General features: G+C 45.3%; 2 long non-coding RNA genes across 2 annotated transcripts; both read right to left on the reverse strand.

Annotated features, from left to right (window-relative positions):
- Positions 1 to 1,613: 1,613 nt before the first annotated feature.
- On the reverse strand, positions 1,614 to 6,580 carry LOC140693862 (uncharacterized). Its single transcript, XR_012069565.1, has 3 exons — positions 6,454 to 6,580; positions 3,181 to 3,253; positions 1,614 to 1,807 (listed from the first exon to the last, which is right to left on the reverse strand). It is a non-coding gene; the product is annotated as an uncharacterized lncRNA (long non-coding RNA).
- Positions 6,581 to 17,489: 10,909 nt separating this feature from the next.
- Positions 17,490 to 22,413, reverse strand: LOC140693864 (uncharacterized). The gene is made up of 3 exons (XR_012069567.1): positions 22,330 to 22,413; positions 19,057 to 19,129; positions 17,490 to 17,683 (listed from the first exon to the last, which is right to left on the reverse strand). It is a non-coding gene; the product is annotated as an uncharacterized lncRNA (long non-coding RNA).
- Between the last annotated feature and the right edge of the window lie 925 nt (positions 22,414 to 23,338).

Here is a 23,338-nt window from a genome sequence, read left to right on the forward strand (position 1 = left end):
GCAGGAGAGGGAGGAGTGCCAGGACACAGACCATATCCTGAATGGCCAAATGCTGCCACCTAGGGGAGCCTATGCCACATGACCGCCAGTCCTAATAACGGCAGAGCTAGAAAATTCCACAAACCGGCAAATCTTAAAAGAATTCAGCAGTTCAAAACTTATCCTACAAGAATGGTTGAGAAATCTACCCTGAATAGAAAAGCAGCAAGATGAAATGGAAAGAAGAAACCATTATTGGAAATGCAAGAAGAGCAGGAGTGGCAAAGAAGAAACAAGAAGAAGGCAAGGAGGACATCAAAACCCTAAAGATGGGAGAGGGAAGCAGGAAATCATAGGTGATTGGAAGCACTCTCTTAAGTGAATCAGCTTATTTGACTCTCTGTTTCAAGCTTAAGGAGAGATGCATGGCCTGTCGTGTTTGCAATACAAGCGAGAAGCAGACCAACAAAGAATCAAACCAACAAACAAACACCAAAATGGTACGGTTGGCTGATATTTACCAAGGGAACCATGATTATTCAAAAGAAAATACTTAAGGTGATGTCAAGGATCATTCAGCATGCATCGACCCATTATCGCGGCTTGCATGTACTCAGCACACTTGTATTCGGAGGCGTGCATTCATATTCGTAAATTTTGATTCATAAGAACATAGCGTGACCTAACCCTAATGCCGATTTGGAATCAAATGGATTCCTAGTCCGTGATGTAGACTTGTATGTCTTCCAACAGGATGAAGGAATGCCATATTCTAGGCTACGTAGAGAAGAATTGTAAGAAGCCTATAACAAAGGCAAGTAGCTCTGCCAAAGTGTACTAAGAGCAAAAGAGACTGACAGCAAAGTGCACATTGGGGTTGGTTTCATTTCTTGGAATTTCAGCCCCCATGAAACCAATGGATCCATGTCCTGAGAGTGCGGGTGTTTCAGCAGAAATCAGGCGACGCATATGTATTCCGGGTGTACGGATATTATAGGAACATAAGTCTCCTTTAGTGGGTCTCTGTGTACTGTGAACTGTTAGAAAGTTTAAAGACGTGTGAAACCATCAACTGAAAAGGGACACACTTCCCTCCATTGGTACTGTGCATAGAGATCTGAACAAAAGGAAAGAGGGAAGAAGAAAGGCCCATGGGACGCTAGTGGGTAGAATCACATTTACCTTAGGAACTTCTCGTCGGATGCAGCCCCTCCCCCAACACTGACAAGATGCAGCAGCCATTGGGGATGGCAGTTAGCGGTTGGATTCCAGGTGGAATGTTGGTGTGTACCGCGAGGCTTGTTGTGGCTGTTGGATCCTAGGTAACCGGGCAGAGTTCTGTGGGTGGATCAGTGTGATGGAGGGGCTGCCGCCCTCTGTGGAGCTTGGCTTAGGTGTTTGGTCCGGGAAGCTGTGTAAGTTCGAGATACTGCTGCTGCCCAAAGACCTGAGGTCACAGGTCAGTTTCCAGAACCTGAAAGGGCAGACAGTGGAAGATCTGCCTGTCATCAGCTTACTGGTGAGGCTCCGAGGTACTTTCAGACTTGCCCAGTCCTGGTGAAGTCAACTTTAGGGGAGACACGAAGAGAAGCTGGCCGAAAAGCTGGCTGAACGGATTGAGGAGAGATGCGAACACATGGATGAGAGATGTTCTGCTACAATGGAGAATACTGGCGTGGAGACAGCTGTAGAGGATACCAGGCTCAAAAGACACTCATGAGACATATTGAACCTCGCTGATACTGGCAGAAACATACGGAGTGCCAACGTGGACTTGAGGAAGTTCCTCAATTCTCTTCTCCAAGAACGGGTCCAAGGTCCCTGACGTCTGCAAGAGAAGAGATGGCAGAGATGATCAAAACGCTCCTGTTCTTGGAAGAGGTCATGGGAATCCACACTTCCCAAGGGGCCTTCCCAAGCCATTCAGACCAGAATTCACCAAGCCCAGGTAAGCCTTTTCCCAGGTTTGGGCCTAGCTAGCAAGCACTTGCCTTCCCTCCCCTCCACACAGGCATCCATTTTGAAGGATCAGTAGCTGAGCTGCAATGAAGCCATTACGAGTAAAACAAGCCCCTCCTAGAATCAGAGTTCCTCCAGCTTCACACTCTGTGAACAACAGTGAACTCCTTAAAGGTCCAATAAACTTGGCTGAAATAGATAGGAATTGAATACTTAGCTCACACCTAGAAACGATGGCCTTCCGCTAGATTCAGCAAATGTTGTGCTTATGTCTTCCCTGGGGTGAAGGGAGTGTGGTAAGAGAGGGGAATCTGACTGAACTTGAATCTGTATTAGGCCTCAATTTTTCAAGACAGTATAGGTAAAGAGTACAAGTCAGAAAGAGAACTGTACTGTAAAAGTCGCCAATGATATAAAAGACACAGCTTATGTGGATCGTCTTTCACTTGAGTCAAGCCCCCGTGGGCACTATATCATGCGGGTGCAGACTTGGTTGCGTTAAATGGCTTTACCCAACATGATCGGATGATTAAGCGTTCTCATCACTGATAGAAGAACACCTGGTTCTCCATAGACTAGCATAATTGCAGCAGGGTTCTCCTAGCTAGAATGCCTCTAGGTGCTTTTGGATTCAAACCTAAATGTATATATTTGGTTTCTTTCCTCTTGTATTTTCCTAGAGAGGGATGTTACCCCTTGAAATGCCAATATTGGCCAGTAGGTGTCATTGGGAGTAAAGGGCACCAATGCACAAGTGTATCCAAGTTTGGGGGTTATTTCAAGTTTCCAATAGTTATTTCATGGTTCCTGTTGGTTTCGGAGGCTTCAACCGTAAAGAGCCGACATGAACCCTTTAACAGTTTGGACTGCCAATTTGCATTCTATCTGTCTAGGTTTTCCGTCGAGCTGACAAAATGTTACCAAAATTGACAAGTCTGGCTTCTAGGTCGATTGAGTGTGTTTCAAAAAATAACTTCATTTCCGTATAACTCCCAAAACATGTAAATGAATTCTTTTAAACTTCTTAAAGACTGCAAATGAGATATCAACACAATGTCAAAACAGGTGTATTCGGACCATCCCTCCCACCACGGCTGTATAGAAACAAAGAGCTAAGCAAATATCACATTTCTGTGAAATGTATCTGGATAGTGTTGATTCATCGATGCCCAGTTGGCAGAGAAGAAGTGCAACCTGCACTCACTCGCTCCCATGAACAGAGCAATGGAAACATCCACTCACCCAGCCCTTGGCACAGGACACTTGCCGAAGAGAGGTCTGTTACTTCCAAAGACAGGATGAGGCCTCAGGACACCTGGAAGCAGGAGAAGGCAAAGCAGGAAATGGAATCCAGTGAGGGTCTGACCCCTGGTGATGGAGCAACAAGGGTGAAACTCTGTTTAACTTGGACGCACACTCTCAAGCGGACAGGAGACATGGGATAGAAGGTGATGTGCTGAGATTTACAAGAGTGCACAGCAGATGCTTGGCTGACAGAACTCAAAGAAACCAGCGCAAAATATCCCCACAGTTGATTCGGAGTCCAAGATCCCAGCTGCCACATTTGAGGTAGCAGAGGCAACGTTCTGTGAGGGATAGGGCTACGAATGATGGCACACGCTGAGTCTCAGGGATCTGGAGTGCATTGTGGGATGTGGTGGGTCGAATCAAGAGAGCAAACCAAAATGTGTACCAATGATAAAGCATCAAAACTGGTCACGTGGTTGAGATTACCAATATGTCCCATGGCCACACCCAGTGCATCTGCAGGACCAGGGACCAATTGGGCATTTTGCCAATAGAGCACGTGTGGGGCTGAATCAGAGATATCGTTCATCTGGTCTGAGGGATCCAGGGGGCCTTGGTTTTGAAATCAGAATGAAAAGCCTTAGGATCTGCTACATTCATAACCTGGGCTGGGATTATGGTTTGGTTTGAGGCACAGGATGCGCAACAGCTGTGTGGTTGCCTTCGTGCACCCGTGCCACAAGGATGAGAGGACAAGGAAGAGTGGTCCAAGTCCACAGCGTTAGAAGAGGAAGCATTACCTACAGCATTATCTCCCTAAAGCGGATGCTACCTTTTGGATGGCACCAGCACGGTACGGCACCGAGGACACCAAGGTAGGTCTGCGGGATCATTCCAGCAGGCCCTGATATGTGACATCCATAGATATGCTTCCACTGGTGTTTCTGTAGACAGAGAAGCTCTGAGAAGAACTGCTTTCATTGGGACATTCCCGTGGAACTACAAAGCACAAGCGCACTCTCAGTTTGCTGTTTTGGAAACACTCCAAAATGACCTAGAGCAGAATGCAGAGCTGAGAACCTTTAAAAGCTTCATTTCCACAAGAGGAAGTGTCCTGCGCACTTTCAGAATTGTGAGATAAGCATTATCAAAATGAAGTTATGCAAATCGAAATAGTATTGGTTTTTCATCAAAACTAATGCAACAACAGCAATTGGAGATATACCAGACAACACACACAGGAACACGATATGGCATCAATGTCTAGGAGAAATTGTCCGCACAGAAATCCCATGGAATTGCGTAGAGCCAAAAGTCTAAAATTTTCACTTAACAAAGCCCTAGAAGTCCACATTACATACCTGATATTACCTGAGCAGTAGAGGTGAAGAAGTACAGTAAAAGAAACAGGAAGTACCATTTTCAGTTCCAAAGATATTGAAGGCCCAAAAGATAAGCTTTCAAACAACTAGACTGCAAAACGCTATCCAGACCATGTGTTGAAAATGGAGGTCAGGAAATCACTGAAAAACAACAGTGTCTCAGAATCACATAAGGCAGAATACCGGAAAAGGGGAAGAGAAAGTCTAAAGACGAGCCAAAAAATATCAGGAAACTCAATGGATGTGATAATATCAGGGCTAAAATTTAGTCGTAAGCAGACTAGATAATGCAGAGGGACGCGTGAATGACTGTGAAGACATGGGATCAGAAAAACCTCGGTCAGAAGCAGACATAGGAAAGCAAGTGCAAAGCAATGTAAACATTGCTGTTGAACCCTGGGTTAAGACAGGGCATGAAAGACTAGAATTCATAAGGGTCCCAGATGGAAAAGCAAGAGATAAGGAAACAAAAAATGTCTGAAAATTTATCTGTAGAAAAATCAGACTGAAACTTCCTGAAAGCCAAGAAAGAATCATGTATGCGAATTCAGGAATTACACAGCATCCAAAGGAGGTGGAATCCCAATAGACCTACCAGCAGCTGTATGATTCAAATCAACAAAGCTCACGAATATCACAGTGATTTAAAATGCACCTGGAGGAAACAACATAGTCACAAGGGAACCTCAAGAGGGGATTCAGCTGATATCTCGGCAGCAATATTGCAGGAGAGGGAGGAGTGCCAGGACACAGACCATATCCTGAATGGCCAAATGCTGCCACCTAGGGGAGCCTATGCCACATGACCGCCAGTCCTAATAACGGCAGAGCTAGAAAATTCCACAAACCGGCAAATCTTAAAAGAATTCAGCAGTTCAAAACTTATCCTACAAGAATGGTTGAGAAATCTACCCTGAATAGAAAAGCAGCAAGATGAAATGGAAAGAAGAAACCATTATTGGAAATGCAAGAAGAGCATGAGTGGCAAAGAAGAAACAAGAAGAAGGCAAGGAGGACATCAAAACCCTAAAGATGGGAGAGGGAAGCAGGAAATCATAGGTGATTGGAAGCACTCTCTTAAGTGAATCAGCTTATTTGACTCTCTGTTTCAAGCTTAAGGAGAGATGCATGGCCTGTCGTGTTTGCAATACAAGCGAGAAGCAGACCAACAAAGAATCAAACCAACAAACAAACACCAAAATGGTACGGTTGGCTGATATTTACCAAGGGAACCATGATTATTCAAAAGAAAATACTTAAGGTGATGTCAAGGATCATTCAGCATGCATCGACCCATTATCGCGGCTTGCATGTACTCAGCACACTTGTATTCGGAGGCGTGCATTCATATTCGTAAATTTTGATTCATAAGAACATAGCGTGACCTAACCCTAATGCCGATTTGGAATCAAATGGATTCCTAGTCCGTGATGTAGACTTGTATGTCTTCCAACAGGATGAAGGAATGCCATATTCTAGGCTACGTAGAGAAGAATTGTAAGAAGCCTATAACAAAGGCAAGTAGCTCTGCCAAAGTGTACTAAGAGCAAAAGAGACTGACAGCAAAGTGCACATTGGGGTTGGTTTCATTTCTTGGAATTTCAGCCCCCATGAAACCAATGGATCCATGTCCTGAGAGTGCGGGTGTTTCAGCAGAAATCAGGCGACGCATATGTATTCCGGGTGTACGGATATTATAGGAACATAAGTCTCCTTTAGTGGGTCTCTGTGTACTGTGAACTGTTAGAAAGTTTAAAGACGTGTGAAACCATCAACTGAAAAGGGACACACTTCCCTCCATTGGTACTGTGCATAGAGATCTGAACAAAAGGAAAGAGGGAAGAAGAAAGGCCCATGGGACGCTAGTGGGTAGAATCACATTTACCTTAGGAACTTCTCGTCGGATGCAGCCCCTCCCCCAACACTGACAAGATGCAGCAGCCATTGGGGATGGCAGTTAGCGGTTGGATTCCAGGTGGAATGTTGGTGTGTACCGCGAGGCTTGTTGTGGCTGTTGGATCCTAGGTAACCGGGCAGAGTTCTGTGGGTGGATCAGTGTGATGGAGGGGCTGCCGCCCTCTGTGGAGCTTGGCTTAGGTGTTTGGTCCGGGAAGCTGTGTAAGTTCGAGATACTGCTGCTGCCCAAAGACCTGAGGTCACAGGTCAGTTTCCAGAACCTGAAAGGGCAGACAGTGGAAGATCTGCCTGTCATCAGCTTACTGGTGAGGCTCCGAGGTACTTTCAGACTTGCCCAGTCCTGGTGAAGTCAACTTTAGGGGAGACACGAAGAGAAGCTGGCCGAAAAGCTGGCTGAACGGATTGAGGAGAGATGCGAACACATGGATGAGAGATGTTCTGCTACAATGGAGAATACTGGCGTGGAGACAGCTGTAGAGGATACCAGGCTCAAAAGACATTCATGAGACATATTGAACCTCGCTGATACTGGCAGAAACATACGGAGTGCCAACGTGGACTTGAGGAAGTTCCTCAATTCTCTTCTCCAAGAACGGGTCCAAGGTCCCTGACGTCTGCAAGAGAAGAGATGGCAGAGATGATCAAAACGCTCCTGTTCTTGGAAGAGGTCATGGGAATCCACACTTCCCAAGGGGCCTTCCCAAGCCATTCAGACCAGAATTCACCAAGCCCAGGTAAGCCTTTTCCCAGGTTTGGGCCTAGCTAGCAAGCACTTGCCTTCCCTCCCCTCCACACAGGCATCCATTTTGAAGGATCAGTAGCTGAGCTGCAATGAAGCCATTACGAGTAAAACAAGCCCCTCCTAGAATCAGAGTTCCTCCAGCTTCACACTCTGTGAACAACAGTGAACTCCTTAAAGGTCCAATAAACTTGGCTGAAATAGATAGGAATTGAATACTTAGCTCACACCTAGAAACGATGGCCTTCCGCTAGATTCAGCAAATGTTGTGCTTATGTCTTCCCTGGGGTGAAGGGAGTGTGGTAAGAGAGGGGAATCTGACTGAACTTGAATCTGTATTAGGCCTCAATTTTTCAAGACAGTATAGGTAAAGAGTACAAGTCAGAAAGAGAACTGTACTGTAAAAGTCGCCAATGATATAAAAGACACAGCTTATGTGGATCGTCTTTCACTTGAGTCAAGCCCCCGTGGGCACTATATCATGCGGGTGCAGACTTGGTTGCGTTAAATGGCTTTACCCAACATGATCGGATGATTAAGCGTTCTCATCACTGATAGAAGAACACCTGGTTCTCCATAGACTAGCATAATTGCAGCAGGGTTCTCCTAGCTAGAATGCCTCTAGGTGCTTTTGGATTCAAACCTAAATGTATATATTTGGTTTCTTTCCTCTTGTATTTACCTAGAGAGGGATGTTACCCCTTGAAATGCCAATATTGGCCAGTAGGTGTCATTGGGAGTAAAGGGCACCAATGCACAAGTGTATCCAAGTTTGGGGGTTATTTCAAGTTTCCAATAGTTATTTCATGGTTCCTGTTGGTTTCGGAGGCTTCAACCGTAAAGAGCCGACATGAACCCTTTAACAGTTTGGACTGCCAATTTGCATTCTATCTGTCTAGGTTTTCCGTCGAGCTGACAAAATGTTACCAAAATTGACAAGTCTGGCTTCTAGGTCGATTGAGTGTGTTTCAAAAAATAACTTCATTTCCGTATAACTCCCAAAACATGTAAATGAATTCTTTTAAACTTCTTAAAGACTGCAAATGAGATATCAACACAATGTCAAAACAGGTGTATTCGGACCATCCCTCCCACCACGGCTGTATAGAAACAAAGAGCTAAGCAAATATCACATTTCTGTGAAATGTATCTGGATAGTGTTGATTCATCGATGCCCAGTTGGCAGAGAAGAAGTGCAACCTGCACTCACTCGCTCCCATGAACAGAGCAATGGAAACATCCACTCACCCAGCCCTTGGCACAGGACACTTGCCGAAGAGAGGTCTGTTACTTCCAAAGACAGGATGAGGCCTCAGGACACCTGGAAGCAGGAGAATGCAAAGCAGGAAATGGAATCCAGTGAGGGTCTGACCCCTGGTGATGGAGCAACAAGGGTGAAACTCTGTTTAACTTGGATGCACACTCTCAAGCGGACAGGAGACATGGGATAGAAGGTGATGTGCTGAGATTTACAAGAGTGCACAGCAGATGCTTGGCTGACAGAACTCAAAGAAACCAGCGCAAAATATCCCCACAGTTGATTCGGAGTCCAAGATCCCAGCTGCCACATTTGAGGTAGCAGAGGCAACGTTCTGTGAGGGATAGGGCTACGAATGATGGCACACGCTGAGTCTCAGGGATCTGGAGTGCATTGTGGGATGTGGTGGGTCGAATCAAGAGAGCAAACCAAAATGTGTACCAATGATAAAGCATCAAAACTGGTCACGTGGTTGAGATTACCAATATGTCCCATGGCCACACCCAGTGCATCTGCAGGACCAGGGACCAATTGGGCATTTTGCCAATAGAGCACGTGTGGGGCTGAATCAGAGATATCGTTCATCTGGTCTGAGGGATCCAGGGGGCCTTGGTTTTGAAATCAGAATGAAAAGCCTTAGGATCTGCTACATTCATAACCTGGGCTGGGATTATGGTTTGGTTTGAGGCACAGGATGCGCAACAGCTGTGTGGTTGCCTTCGTTCACCCGTGCCACAAGGATGAGAGGACAAGGAAGAGTGGTCCAAGTCCACAGCGTTAGAAGAGGAAGCATTACCTACAGCATTATCTCCCTAAAGCGGATGCTACATTTTGGATGGCACCAGCACGGTACGGCACCGAGGACACCAAGGTAGGTCTGCGGGATCATTCCAGCAGGCCCTGATATGTGACATCCATAGATATGCTTCCACTGGTGTTTCTGTAGACAGAGAAGCTCTGAGAAGAACTGCTTTCATTGGGACATTCCCGTGGAACTACAAAGCACAAGCGCACTCTCAGTTTGCTGTTTTGGAAACACTCCAAAATGACCTAGAGCAGAATGCAGAGCTGAGAACCTTTAAAAGCTTCATTTCCACAAGAGCAAGTGTCCTGCGCACTTTCAGAATTGTGAGATAAGCATTATCAAAATGAAGTTATGCAAATCGAAATAGTATTGGTTTTTCATCAAAACTAACGCAACAACAGCAATTGGAGATATACCAGACAACACACACAGGAACACGATATGGCATCAATGTCTAGGAGAAATTGTCCGCACAGAAATCCCATGGAATTGCGTAGAGCCAAAAGTCTAAAATTTTCACTTAACAAAGCCCTAGAAATCCACATTACATACCTGATATTACCTGAGCAGTAGAGGTGAAGAAGTACAGTAAAAGAAACAGGAAGTACCATTTTCAGTTCCAAAGATATTGAAGGCCCAAAAGATAAGCTTTCAAACAACTAGACTGCAAAACGCTATCCAGACCATGTGTTGAAAATGGAGGTCAGGAAATCACTGAAAAACAACAGTGTCTCAGAATCACATAAGGCAGAATACCGGAAAAGGGGAAGAGAAAGTCTAAAGACGAGCCAAAAAATATCAGGAAACTCAATGGATGTGATAATATCAGGGCTAAAATTTAGTCGTAAGCAGACTAGATAATGCAGAGGGACGCGTGAATGACTGTGAAGACATGGGATCAGAAAAACCTCGGTCAGAAGCAGACATAGGAAAGCAAGTGCAAAGCAATGTAAACATTGCTGTTGAACCCTGGGTTAAGACAGGGCATGAAAGACTAGAATTCATAAGGGTCCCAGATGGAAAAGCAAGAGATAAGGAAACAAAAAATGTCTGAAAATTTATCTGTAGAAAAATCAGACTGAAACTTCCTGAAAGCCAAGAAAGAATCATGTATGCGAATTCAGGAATTACACAGCATCCAAAGGAGGTGGAATCCCAATAGACCTACCAGCAGCTGTATGATTCAAATCAACAAAGCTCACGAATATCACAGTGATTTAAAATGCACCTGGAGGAAACAACATAGTCACAAGGGAACCTCAAGAGGGGATTCAGCTGATATCTCGGCAGCAATATTGCAGGAGAGGGAGGAGTGCCAGGACACAGACCATATCCTGAATGGCCAAATGCTGCCACCTAGGGGAGCCTATGCCACATGACCGCCAGTCCTAATAACGGCAGAGCTAGAAAATTCCACAAACCGGCAAATCTTAAAAGAATTCAGCAGTTCAAAACTTATCCTACAAGAATGGTTGAGAAATCTACCCTGAATAGAAAAGCAGCAAGATGAAATGGAAAGAAGAAACCATTATTGGAAATGCAAGAAGAGCATGAGTGGCAAAGAAGAAACAAGAAGAAGGCAAGGAGGACATCAAAACCCTAAAGATGGGAGAGGGAAGCAGGAAATCATAGGTGATTGGAAGCACTCTCTTAAGTGAATCAGCTTATTTGACTCTCTGTTTCAAGCTTAAGGAGAGATGCATGGCCTGTCGTGTTTGCAATACAAGCGAGAAGCAGACCAACAAAGAATCAAACCAACAAACAAACACCAAAATGGTACGGTTGGCTGATATTTACCAAGGGAACCATGATTATTCAAAAGAAAATACTTAAGGTGATGTCAAGGATCATTCAGCATGCATCGACCCATTATCGCGGCTTGCATGTACTCAGCACACTTGTATTCGGAGGCGTGCATTCATATTCGTAAATTTTGATTCATAAGAACATATCGTGACCTAACCCTAATGCCGATTTGGAATCAAATGGATTCCTAGTCCGTGATGTAGACTTGTATGTCTTCCAACAGGATGAAGGAATGCCATATTCTAGGCTACGTAGAGAAGAATTGTAAGAAGCCTATAACAAAGGCAAGTAGCTCTGCCAAAGTGTACTAAGAGCAAAAGAGACTGACAGCAAAGTGCACATTGGGGTTGGTTTCATTTCTTGGAATTTCAGCCCCCATGAAACCAATGGATCCATGTCCTGAGAGTGCGGGTGTTTCAGCAGAAATCAGGCGACGCATATGTATTCCGGGTGTACGGATATTATAGGAACATAAGTCTCCTTTAGTGGGTCTCTGTGTACTGTGAACTGTTAGAAAGTTTAAAGACGTGTGAAACCATCAACTGAAAAGGGACACACTTCCCTCCATTGGTACTGTGCATAGAGATCTGAACAAAAGGAAAGAGGGAAGAAGAAAGGCCCATGGGACGCTAGTGGGTAGAATCACATTTACCTTAGGAACTTCTCGTCGGATGCAGCCCCTCCCCCAACACTGACAAGATGCAGCAGCCATTGGGGATGGCAGTTAGCGGTTGGATTCCAGGTGGAATGTTGGTGTGTACCGCGAGGCTTGTTGTGGCTGTTGGATCCTAGGTAACCGGGCAGAGTTCTGTGGGTGGATCAGTGTGATGGAGGGGCTGCCGCCCTCTGTGGAGCTTGGCTTAGGTGTTTGGTCCGGGAAGCTGTGTAAGTTCGAGATACTGCTGCTGCCCAAAGACCTGAGGTCACAGGTCAGTTTCCAGAACCTGAAAGGGCAGACAGTGGAAGATCTGCCTGTCATCAGCTTACTGGTGAGGCTCCGAGGTACTTTCAGACTTGCCCAGTCCTGGTGAAGTCAACTTTAGGGGAGACACGAAGAGAAGCTGGCCGAAAAGCTGGCTGAACGGATTGAGGAGAGATGCGAACACATGGATGAGAGATGTTCTGCTACAATGGAGAATACTGGCGTGGAGACAGCTGTAGAGGATACCAGGCTCAAAAGACATTCATGAGACATATTGAACCTCGCTGATACTGGCAGAAACATACGGAGTGCCAACGTGGACTTGAGGAAGTTCCTCAATTCTCTTCTCCAAGAACGGGTCCAAGGTCCCTGACGTCTGCAAGAGAAGAGATGGCCGAGATGATCAAAACGCTCCTGTTCTTGGAAGAGGTCATGGGAATCCACACTTCCCAAGGGGCCTTCCCAAGCCATTCAGACCAGAATTCACCAAGCCCAGGTAAGCCTTTTCCCAGGTTTGGGCCTAGCTAGCAAGCACTTGCCTTCCCTCCCCTCCACACAGGCATCCATTTTGAAGGATCAGTAGCTGAGCTGCAATGAAGCCATTACGAGTAAAACAAGCCCCTCCTAGAATCAGAGTTCCTCCAGCTTCACACTCTGTGAACAACAGTGAACTCCTTAAAGGTCCAATAAACTTGGCTGAAATAGATAGGAATTGAATACTTAGCTCACACCTAGAAACGATGGCCTTCCGCTAGATTCAGCAAATGTTGTGCTTATGTCTTCCCTGGGGTGAAGGGAGTGTGGTAAGAGAGGGGAATCTGACTGAACTTGAATCTGTATTAGGCCTCAATTTTTCAAGACAGTATAGGTAAAGAGTACAAGTCAGAAAGAGAACTGTACTGTAAAAGTCGCCAATGATATAAAAGACACAGCTTATGTGGATCGTCTTTCACTTGAGTCAAGCCCCCGTGGGCACTATATCATGCGGGTGCAGACTTGGTTGCGTTAAATGGCTTTACCCAACATGATCGGATGATTAAGCGTTCTCATCACTGATAGAAGAACACCTGGTTCTCCATAGACTAGCATAATTGCAGCAGGGTTCTCCTAGCTAGAATATCTCTAGGTGCTTTTGGATTCAAACCTAAATGTATATATTTGGTTTCTTTCCTCTTGTATTTACCTAGAGAGGGATGTTACCCCTTGAAATGCCAATATTGGCCAGTAGGTGTCATTGGGAGTAAAGGGCACCAATGCACAAGTGTATCCAAGTTTGGGGGTTATTTCAAGTTTCCAATAGTTATTTCATGGTTCCTGTTGGTTTCGGAGGCTTCAACCGTAAAGAGCCGACATGAACCCTTTAACAGTTTGGACTGCCAATTTGCATTCTATCTGTCTAGGTTTTCCGTCGAGCTGACAAAATGTTACCAAAATTGACAAGTCTGGCTTCTAGGTCGATTGAGTGTGTTTCAAAAAATAACTTCATTTCCGTATAACTCCCAAAACATGTAAATGAATTCTTTTAAACTTCTTAAAGACTGCAAATGAGATATCAACACAATGTCAAAACAGGTGTATTCGGACCATCCCTCCCACCACGGCTGTATAGAAACAAAGAGCTAAGCAAATATCACATTTCTGTGAAATGTATCTGGATAGTGTTGATTCATCGATGCCCAGTTGGCAGAGAAGAAGTGCAACCTGCACTCACTCGCTCCCATGAACAGAGCAATGGAAACATCCACTCACCCAGCCCTTGGCACAGGACACTTGCCGAAGAGAGGTCTGTTACTTCCAAAGACAGGATGAGGCCTCAGGACACCTGGAAGCAGGAGAAGGCAAAGCAGGAAATGGAATCCAGTGAGGGTCTGACCCCTGGTGATGGAGCAACAAGGGTGAAACTCTGTTTAACTTGGACGCACACTCTCAAGCGGACAGGAGACATGGGATAGAAGGTGATGTGCTGAGATTTACAAGAGTGCACAGCAGATGCTTGGCTGACAGAACTCAAAGAAACCAGCGCAAAATATCCCCACAGTTGATTCGGAGTCCAAGATCCCAGCTGCCACATTTGAGGTAGCAGAGGCAACGTTCTGTGAGGGATAGGGCTACGAATGATGGCACACGCTGAGTCTCAGGGATCTGGAGTGCATTGTGGGATGTGGTGGGTCGAATCAAGAGAGCAAACCAAAATGTGTACCAATGATAAAGCATCAAAACTGGTCACGTGGTTGAGATTACCAATATGTCCCATGGCCACACCCAGTGCATCTGCAGGACCAGGGACCAATTGGGCATTTTGCCAATAGAGCACGTGTGGGGCTGAATCAGAGATATCGTTCATCTGGTCTGAGGGATCCAGGGGGCCTTGGTTTTGAAATCAGAATGAAAAGCCTTAGGATCTGCTACATTCATAACCTGGGCTGGGATTATGGTTTGGTTTGAGGCACAGGATGCGCAACAGCTGTGTGGTTGCCTTCGTGCACCCGTGCCACAAGGATGAGAGGACAAGGAAGAGTGGTCCAAGTCCACAGCGTTAGAAGAGGAAGCATTACCTACAGCATTATCTCCCTAAAGCGGATGCTACATTTTGGATGGCACCAGCACGGTACGGCACCGAGGACACCAAGGTAGGTCTGCGGGATCATTCCAGCAGGCCCTGATATGTGACATCCATAGATATGCTTCCACTGGTGTTTCTGTAGACAGAGAAGCTCTGAGAAGAACTGCTTTCATTGGGACATTCCCGTGGAACTACAAAGCACAAGCGCACTCTCAGTTTGCTGTTTTGGAAACACTCCAAAACGACATAGAGCAGAATGCAGAGCTGAGAACCTTTAAAAGCTTCATTTCCACAAGAGGAAGTGTCCTGCGCACTTTCAGAATTGTGAGATAAGCATTATCAAAATGAAGTTATGCAAATCGAAATAGTATTGGTTTTTCATCAAAACTAATGCAACAACAGCAATTGGAGATATACCAGACAACACACACAGGAACACGATATGGCATCAATGTCTAGGAGAAATTGTCCGCACAGAAATCCCATGGAATTGCGTAGAGCCAAAAGTCTAAAATTTTCACTTAACAAAGCCCTAGAAGTCCACATTACATACCTGATATTACCTGAGCAGTAGAGGTGAAGAAGTACAGTAAAAGAAACAGGAAGTACCATTTTCAGTTCCAAAGATATTGAAGGCCCAAAAGATAAGCTTTCAAACAACTAGACTGCAAAACGCTATCCAGACCATGTGTTGAAAATGGAGGTCAGGAAATCACTGAAAAACAACAGTGTCTCAGAATCACATAAGGCAGAATACCGGAAAAGGGGAAGAGAAAGTCTAAACACGAGCCAAAAAATATCAGGAAACTCAATGGATGTGATAATATCAGGGCTAAAATTTAGTCGTAAGCAGACTAGATAATGCAGAGGGACGCGTGAATGACTGTGAAGACATGGGATCAGAAAAACCTCGGTCAGAAGCAGACATAGGAAAGCAAGTGCAAAGCAATGTAAACATTGCTGTTGAACCCTGGGTTAAGACAGGGCATGAAAGACTAGAATTCATAAGGGTCCCAGATGGAAAAGCAAGAGATAAGGAAACAAAAAATGTCTGAAAATTTATCTGTAGAAAAATCAGACTGAAACTTCCTGAAAGCCAAGAAAGAATCATGTATGCAAATTCAGGAATTACACAGCATCCAAAGGAGGTGGAATCCCAATAGACCTACCAGCAGCTGTATGATTCAAATCAACAAAGCTCACGAATATCACAGTGATTTAAAATGCACCTGGAGGAAACAACATAGTCACAAGGGAACCTCAAGCGGGGATTCAGCTGATATCTCGGCAGCAATATTGCAGGAGAGGGAGGAGTGCCAGGACACAGACCATATCCTGAATGGCCAAATGCTGCCACCTAGGGGAGCCTATGCCACATGACCGCCAGTCCTAATAACGGCAGAGCTAGAAAATTCCACAAACCGGCAAATCTTAAAAGAATTCAGCAGTTCAAAACTTATCCTACAAGAATGGTTGAGAAATCTACCCTGAATAGAAAAGCAGCAAGATGAAATGGAAAGAAGAAACCATTATTGGAAATGCAAGAAGAGCATGAGTGGCAAAGAAGAAACAAGAAGAAGGCAAGGAGGACATCAAAACCCTAAAGATGGGAGAGGGAAGCAGGAAATCATAGGTGATTGGAAGCACTCTCTTAAGTGAATCAGCTTATTTGACTCTCTGTTTCAAGCTTAAGGAGAGATGCATGGCCTGTCGTGTTTGCAATACAAGCGAGAAGCAGACCAACAAAGAATCAAACCAACAAACAAACACCAAAATGGTACGGTTGGCTGATATTTACCAAGGGAACCATGATTATTCAAAAGAAAATACTTAAGGTGATGTCAAGGATCATTCAGCATGCATCGACCCATTATCGCGGCTTGCATGTACTCAGCACACTTGTATTCGGAGGCGTGCATTCATATTCGTAAATTTTGATTCATAAGAACATAGCGTGACCTAACCCTAATGCCGATTTGGAATCAAATGGATTCCTAGTCCGTGATGTAGACTTGTATGTCTTCCAACAGGATGAAGGAATGCCATATTCTAGGCTACGTAGAGAAGAATTGTAAGAAGCCTATAACAAAGGCAAGTAGCTCTGCCAAAGTGTACTAAGAGCAAAAGAGACTGACAGCAAAGTGCACATTGGGGTTGGTTTCATTTCTTGGAATTTCAGCCCCCATGAAACCAATGGATCCATGTCCTGAGAGTGCGGGTGTTTCAGCAGAAATCAGGCGACGCATATGTATTCCGGGTGTACGGATATTATAGGAACATAAGTCTCCTTTAGTGGGTCTCTGTGTACTGTGAACTGTTAGAAAGTTTAAAGACGTGTGAAACCATCAACTGAAAAGGGACACACTTCCCTCCATTGGTACTGTGCATAGAGATCTGAACAAAAGGAAAGAGGGAAGAAGAAAGGCCCATGGGACGCTAGTGGGTAGAATCACATTTACCTTAGGAACTTCTCGTCGGATGCAGCCCCTCCCCCAACACTGACAAGATGCAGCAGCCATTGGGGATGGCAGTTAGCGGTTGGATTCCAGGTGGAATGTTGGTGTGTACCGCGAGGCTTGTTGTGGCTGTTGGATCCTAGGTAACCGGGCAGAGTTCTGTGGGTGGATCAGTGTGATGGAGGGGCTGCCGCCCTCTGTGGAGCTTGGCTTAGGTGTTTGGTCCGGGAAGCTGTGTAAGTTCGAGATACTGCTGCTGCCCAAAGACCTGAGGTCACAGGTCAGTTTCCAGAACCTGAAAGGGCAGACAGTGGAAGATCTGCCTGTCATCAGCTTACTGGTGAGGCTCCGAGGTACTTTCAGACTTGCCCAGTCCTGGTGAAGTCAACTTTAGGGGAGACACGAAGAGAAGCTGGCCGAAAAGCTGGCTGAACGGATTGAGGAGAGATGCGAACACATGGATGAGAGATGTTCTGCTACAATGGAGAATACTGGCGTGGAGACAGCTGTAGAGGATACCAGGCTCAAAAGACACTCATGAGACATATTGAACCTCGCTGATACTGGCAGAAACATACGGAGTGCCAACGTGGACTTGAGGAAGTTCCTCAATTCTCTTCTCCAAGAACGGGTCCAAGGTCCCTGACGTCTGCAAGAGAAGAGATGGCAGAGATGATCAAAACGCTCCTGTTCTTGGAAGAGGTCATGGGAATCCACACTTCCCAAGGGGCCTTCCCAAGCCATTCAGACCAGAATTCACCAAGCCCAGGTAAGCCTTTTCCCAGGTTTGGGCCTAGCTAGCAAGCACTTGCCTTCCCTCCCCTCCACACAGGCATCCATTTTGAAGGATCAGTAGCTGAGCTGCAATGAAGCCATTACGAGTAAAACAAGCCCCTCCTAGAATCAGAGTTCCTCCAGCTTCACACTCTGTGAACAACAGTGAACTCCTTAAAGGTCCAATAAACTTGGCTGAAATAGATAGGAATTGAATACTTAGCTCACACCTAGAAACGATGGCCTTCCGCTAGATTCAGCAAATGTTGTGCTTATGTCTTCCCTGGGGTGAAGGGAGTGTGGTAAGAGAGGGGAATCTGACTGAACTTGAATCTGTATTAGGCCTCAATTTTTCAAGACAGTATAGGTAAAGAGTACAAGTCAGAAAGAGAACTGTACTGTAAAAGTCGCCAATGATATAAAAGACACAGCTTATGTGGATCGTCTTTCACTTGAGTCAAGCCCCCGTGGGCACTATATCATGCGGGTGCAGACTTGGTTGCGTTAAATGGCTTTACCCAACATGATCGGATGATTAAGCGTTCTCATCACTGATAGAAGAACACCTGGTTCTCCATAGACTAGCATAATTGCAGCAGGGTTCTCCTAGCTAGAATGCCTCTAGGTGCTTTTGGATTCAAACCTAAATGTATATATTTGGTTTCTTTCCTCTTGTATTTTCCTAGAGAGGGATGTTACCCCTTGAAATGCCAATATTGGCCAGTAGGTGTCATTGGGAGTAAAGGGCACCAATGCACAAGTGTATCCAAGTTTGGGGGTTATTTCAAGTTTCCAATAGTTATTTCATGGTTCCTGTTGGTTTCGGAGGCTTCAACCGTAAAGAGCCGACATGAACCCTTTAACAGTTTGGACTGCCAATTTGCATTGTATCTGTCTAGGTTTTCCGTCGAGCTGACAAAATGTTACCAAAATTGACAAGTCTGGCTTCTAGGTCGATTGAGTGTGTTTCAAAAAATAACTTCATTTCCGTATAACTCCCAAAACATGTAAATGAATTCTTTTAAACTTCTTAAAGACTGCAAATGAGATATCAACACAATGTCAAAACAGGTGTATTCGGACCATCCCTCCCACCACGGCTGTATAGAAACAAAGAGCTAAGCAAATATCACATTTCTGTGAAATGTATCTGGATAGTGTTGATTCATCGATGCCCAGTTGGCAGAGAAGAAGTGCAACCTGCACTCACTCGCTCCCATGAACAGAGCAATGGAAACATCCACTCACCCAGCCCTTGGCACAGGACACTTGCCGAAGAGAGGTCTGTTACTTCCAAAGACAGGATGAGGCCTCAGGACACCTGGAAGCAGGAGAAGGCAAAGCAGGAAATGGAATCCAGTGAGGGTCTGACCCCTGGTGATGGAGCAACAAGGGTGAAACTCTGTTTAACTTGGACGCACACTCTCAAGCGGACAGGAGACATGGGATAGAAGGTGATGTGCTGAGATTTACAAGAGTGCACAGCAGATGCTTGGCTGACAGAACTCAAAGAAACCAGTGCAAAATATCCCCACAGTTGATTCGGAGTCCAAGATCCCAGCTGCCACATTTGAGGTAGCAGAGGCAACGTTCTGTGAGGGATAGGGCTACGAATGATGGCACACGCTGAGTCTCAGGGATCTGGAGTGCATTGTGGGATGTGGTGGGTCGAATCAAGAGAGCAAACCAAAATGTGTACCAATGATAAAGCATCAAAACTGGTCACGTGGTTGAGATTACCAATATGTCCCATGGCCACACCCAGTGCATCTGCAGGACCAGGGACCAATTGGGCATTTTGCCAATAGAGCACGTGTGGGGCTGAATCAGAGATATCGTTCATCTGGTCTGAGGGATCCAGGGGGCCTTGGTTTTGAAATCAGAATGAAAAGCCTTAGGATCTGCTACATTCATAACCTGGGCTGGGATTATGGTTTGGTTTGAGGCACAGGATGCGCAACAGCTGTGTGGTTGCCTTCGTGCACCCGTGCCACAAGGATGAGAGGACAAGGAAGAGTGGTCCAAGTCCACAGCGTTAGAAGAGGAAGCATTACCTACAGCATTATCTCCCTAAAGCGGATGCTACCTTTTGGATGGCACCAGCACGGTACGGCACCGAGGACACCAAGGTAGGTCTGCGGGATCATTCCAGCAGGCCCTGATATGTGACATCCTTAGATATGCTTCCACTGGTGTTTCTGTAGACAGAGAAGCTCTGAGAAGAACTGCTTTCATTGGGACATTCCCGTGGAACTACAAAGCACAAGCGCACTCTCAGTTTGCTGTTTTGGAAACACTCCAAAATGACCTAGAGCAGAATGCAGAGCTGAGAACCTTTAAAAGCTTCATTTCCACAAGAGGAAGTGTCCTGCGCACTTTCAGAATTGTGAGATAAGCATTATCAAAATGAAGTTATGCAAATCGAAATAGTATTGGTTTTTCATCAAAACTAATGCAACAACAGCAATTGGAGATATACCAGACAACACACACAGGAACACGATATGGCATCAATGTCTAGGAGAAATTGTCCGCACAGAAATCCCATGGAATTGCGTAGAGCCAAAAGTCTAAAATTTTCACTTAACAAAGCCCTAGAAGTCCACATTACATACCTGATATTACCTGAGCAGTAGAGGTGAAGAAGTACAGTAAAAGAAACAGGAAGTACCATTTTCAGTTCCAAAGATATTGAAGGCCCAAAAGATAAGCTTTCAAACAACTAGACTGCAAAACGCTATCCAGACCATGTGTTGAAAATGGAGGTCAGGAAATCACTGAAAAACAACAGTGTCTCAGAATCACATAAGGCAGAATACCGGAAAAGGGGAAGAGAAAGTCTAAAGACGAGCCAAAAAATATCAGGAAACTCAATGGATGTGATAATATCAGGGCTAAAATTTAGTCGTAAGCAGACTAGATAATGCAGAGGGACGCGTGAATGACTGTGAAGACATGGGATCAGAAAAACCTCGGTCAGAAGCAGACATAGGAAAGCAAGTGCAAAGCAATGTAAACATTGCTGTTGAACCCTGGGTTAAGACAGGGCATGAAAGACTAGAATTCATAAGGGTCCCAGATGGAAAAGCAAGAGATAAGGAAACAAAAAATGTCTGAAAATTTATCTGTAGAAAAATCAGACTGAAACTTCCTGAAAGCCAAGAAAGAATCATGTATGCGAATTCAGGAATTACACAGCATCCAAAGGAGGTGGAATCCCAATAGACCTACCAGCAGCTGTATGATTCAAATCAACAAAGCTCACGAATATCACAGTGATTTAAAATGCACCTGGAGGAAACAACATAGTCACAAGGGAACCTCAAGAGGGGATTCAGCTGATATCTCGGCAGCAATATTGCAGGAGAGGGAGGAGTGCCAGGACACAGACCATATCCTGAATGGCCAAATGCTGCCACCTAGGGGAGCCTATGCCACATGACCGCCAGTCCTAATAACGGCAGAGCTAGAAAATTCCACAAACCGGCAAATCTTAAAAGAATTCAGCAGTTCAAAACTTATCCTACAAGAATGGTTAAGAAATCTACCCTGAATAGAAAAGCAGCAAGATGAAATGGAAAGAAGAAACCATTATTGGAAATGCAAGAAGAGCATGAGTGGCAAAGAAGAAACAAGAAGAAGGCAAGGAGGACATCAAAACCCTAAAGATGGGAGAGGGAAGCAGGAAATCATAGGTGATTGGAAGCACTCTCTTAAGTGAATCAGCTTATTTGACTCTCTGTTTCAAGCTTAAGGAGAGATGCATGGCCTGTCGTGTTTGCAATACAAGCGAGAAGCAGACCAACAAAGAATCAAACCAACAAACAAACACCAAAATGGTACGGTTGGCTGATATTTACCAAGGGAACCATGATTATTCAAAAGAAAATACTTAAGGTGATGTCAAGGATCATTCAGCATGCATCGACCCATTATCGCGGCTTGCATGTACTCAGCACACTTGTATTCGGAGGCGTGCATTCATATTCGTAAATTTTGATTCATAAGAACATATCGTGACCTAACCCTAATGCCGATTTGGAATCAAATGGATTCCTAGTCCGTGATGTAGACTTGTATGTCTTCCAACAGGATGAAGGAATGCCATATTCTAGGCTACGTAGAGAAGAATTGTAAGAAGCCTATAACAAAGGCAAGTAGCTCTGCCAAAGTGTACTAAGAGCAAAAGAGACTGACAGCAAAGTGCACATTGGGGTTGGTTTCATTTCTTGGAATTTCAGCCCCCATGAAACCAATGGATCCATGTCCTGAGAGTGCGGGTGTTTCAGCAGAAATCAGGCGACGCATATGTATTCCGGGTGTACGGATATTATAGGAACATAAGTCTCCTTTAGTGGGTCTCTGTGTACTGTGAACTGTTAGAAAGTTTAAAGACGTGTGAAACCATCAACTGAAAAGGGACACACTTCCCTCCATTGGTACTGTGCATAGAGATCTGAACAAAAGGAAAGAGGGAAGAAGAAAGGCCCATGGGACGCTAGTGGGTAGAATCACATTTACCTTAGGAACTTCTCGTCGGATGCAGCCCCTCCCCCAACACTGACAAGATGCAGCAGCCATTGGGGATGGCAGTTAGCGGTTGGATTCCAGGTGGAATGTTGGTGTGTACCGCGAGGCTTGTTGTGGCTGTTGGATCCTAGGTAACCGGGCAGAGTTCTGTGGGTGGATCAGTGTGATGGAGGGGCTGCCGCCCTCTGTGGAGCTTGGCTTAGGTGTTTGGTCCGGGAAGCTGTGTAAGTTCGAGATACTGCTGCTGCCCAAAGACCTGAGGTCACAGGTCAGTTTCCAGAACCTGAAAGGGCAGACAGTGGAAGATCTGCCTGTCATCAGCTTACTGGTGAGGCTCCGAGGTACTTTCAGACTTGCCCAGTCCTGGTGAAGTCAACTTTAGGGGAGACACGAAGAGAAGCTGGCCGAAAAGCTGGCTGAACGGATTGAGGAGAGATGCGAACACATGGATGAGAGATGTTCTGCTACAATGGAGAATACTGGCGTGGAGACAGCTGTAGAGGATACCAGGCTCAAAAGACATTCATGAGACATATTGAACCTCGCTGATACTGGCAGAAACATACGGAGTGCCAACGTGGACTTGAGGAAGTTCCTCAATTCTCTTCTCCAAGAACGGGTCCAAGGTCCCTGACGTCTGCAAGAGAAGAGATGGCCGAGATGATCAAAACGCTCCTGTTCTTGGAAGAGGTCATGGGAATCCACACTTCCCAAGGGGCCTTCCCAAGCCATTCAGACCAGAATTCACCAAGCCCAGGTAAGCCTTTTCCCAGGTTTGGGCCTAGCTAGCAAGCACTTGCCTTCCCTCCCCTCCACACAGGCATCCATTTTGAAGGATCAGTAGCTGAGCTGCAATGAAGCCATTACGAGTAAAACAAGCCCCTCCTAGAATCAGAGTTCCTCCAGCTTCACACTCTGTGAACAACAGTGAACTCCTTAAAGGTCCAATAAACTTGGCTGAAATAGATAGGAATTGAATACTTAGCTCACACCTAGAAAC

The sequence above is a fragment of the Vicugna pacos genome, unplaced genomic scaffold, assembly GCF_048564905.1.
Source record: "Vicugna pacos unplaced genomic scaffold, VicPac4 scaffold_20, whole genome shotgun sequence".
Classification (NCBI taxonomy): domain Eukaryota; kingdom Metazoa; phylum Chordata; class Mammalia; order Artiodactyla; family Camelidae; genus Vicugna; species Vicugna pacos.